Source organism: Symphalangus syndactylus, chromosome 8 (assembly GCF_028878055.3).
Source record: "Symphalangus syndactylus isolate Jambi chromosome 8, NHGRI_mSymSyn1-v2.1_pri, whole genome shotgun sequence".
In the NCBI taxonomy this organism is placed as follows: domain Eukaryota; kingdom Metazoa; phylum Chordata; class Mammalia; order Primates; family Hylobatidae; genus Symphalangus; species Symphalangus syndactylus.
In genome coordinates, this window is record NC_072430.2 from 39,236,866 (window position 1) to 39,239,124 (window position 2,259).

Sequence of the window (2,259 nt, forward strand, 5' to 3'; positions counted from 1 at the left end):
CAAATTATCTTGCAATCTCAAGAGGGGAGAAATTTACCCAACTCATACAGGAATTTACTGGCATCAACCCATGGCTGGGCTTAATGCTTTAAAAAGTCTTATCTGAGTCCAGGCACAGTGGCTCACACCTGTAATCCCAGCATTTTGGGAGGCCAAGGCAGGCGGATCACTTAAGGTCAGGAGTTTGAGACCAGCCTGGCCAGCATGGCAAAACATGCTTGTCCAGTAAAAATACAAAAATTAGCTGGGCATGGTGGCACACACCTGTAGTCCCAGATACTCGGGAGGCTAAGGCACAAGAATTGCTTGAGCATGGGAGGCAGAGGTTGCAGTGAGACAAGATCTTTCCACTGCACTCCAGCCTGGGTGACAGAGTGAGATTCTGTTTCAAAAAAAAAAAAAAAAAAAAAAGTCTTATGTGAGATTCCTTATGGAATGAAGTTCCATCAAAGCCAATTTAAAAAGAAGCCTGTATGTCAAATAATTATTCTTGGTGTGCTTTGTGCAAATAATCTGGCCAAGTATAAAAGACTAAAGCTTATTTTGCAAACAAATCAGTCCTATCATGATATGTTATTAATGAAAATGAGAACTGAAGAGAGAAAAATTATGTTTCAAGAACTATGGTACACCTTTTATTATATTCTAGTGTCATCAGTTGCTTTTGAGTTTTTGTCTGTAATTTAGTTTAACTCTGCTTATTCCTATGAACCAACCAGTGATCTCTGGCTGCAGCTCAGAAAAAAACAGAGGAATGAGTAATGTAAAAATCTCGATCAATATTCTAATTCTGGGCTGGGCGTGGTGGCTCACGCCTGTAATCCCAACACTTTGGGAGGCTGAGGCAGGTGGATTATCTGAGGTCAGTAGTTTGAGACCTGCCTGACCAACATGGTAAAACCCCTTCTCTACTAAAAAATACAAAACTTAGCTAGGCGTGGTGGTGGGTGCCTGTAATCCCAGCTACTTGGGAGGCTGAGGCAGGAGAATCACTTGAGCCTGGGAGGCACAGGTTGCAGTGAGCTGAGATCACACCATTGCACTCCAGCCTAGGCAACAGAGCAAGACTCTGTCTCAAAAAAAAAAAAAAAAAAAAATTAGACAAGTGTGGTGGCAGGCCAGCACCAGGGAAAGGGTTTCCCAATAGATAGAAACACCTGAAACTGGTGATCAGCACCTTCCTGATAAGATCTCAGGAGTTGGGCAAGTGGACTCAAGCTTCTGCACTAAGAGGCAAAATGGCAGACTTTAACTGCTATATGACCTTCTTCTAGGAACACCCAACTGGTAAGAGAAGAACACCTCAAGTGAGCATGTATGTAACTTCAGTAAACACACTGCGCATTTGGCCCCTCCCAGGTGCTAGCAGGCCACTGCAATGTGGATGGCTCACCCCAAGGGAAGAATCAGGGGAGATGTTACTCAACCCTGGAAGCATGCTAACATATAAGACTCCAAGTCAAAGGTCAAATCGCGCACTTGAATCTCTCAAGTTGCCCACTTGACCCTCTTCCAAGTGTACTTTATTTCTTTTTATTCCTGCTCTAAAACTTTTTAATAAACTTTCACTCCTGCCCTAAAACATGTCTCAGTCTCTCCCTCTGCCTTATGCCCCTTGCTCAAATTCTTTCTTCTGAGGAGGCAAGAATTGAGGTTGCTGCAGACTCGTTTGGATTTGCCGCTGCTAGCATAGTGAGGAAGGAAGTGTTATTTATTTGGTCCTTTTGAACCCCCAAAATACCATAATCATATCAATGCCTTCCTTTTTCATCCTCCTTCCATCCTTCTATTCCTTTTGCATATCTTCTTTGGTGTAATGTCTATTCAATTCTTTTGCCCATTTAAAAATGGTGTTATTTATCCTTTTATTATTGAGTATTATAAGAGTTTTTGTGTATCCTGGATACAAGACTCTTTTTTTTTGAGACAGAGTCTCCCTCTGTCGCCCAGACTGGAGTGCAGTGGCATGATCTCGGCTCACTGCAAGCTCCGCCTCCCGGGTTCACGCCATTCTCCTGCCTCAGCCTCCTGAGTAGCTGGGACTACAGGCGCCTGCCACCGTGCCTGGCTAATTTTTGTATTTTTAATAGAGACGGGGTTTCACCATGTTGGCCAGGATGATCTGGATCTCCTGATCTCATGATCCACCCACCTCAGCCTTCCAAAGTGCTAGGATTACAGGCGTAATCCTAGCACCAGGCCCCGGATACAAGACTCTTAACAGATATGTGATTTGCAAAAATTTTCTCCCATTCTCTG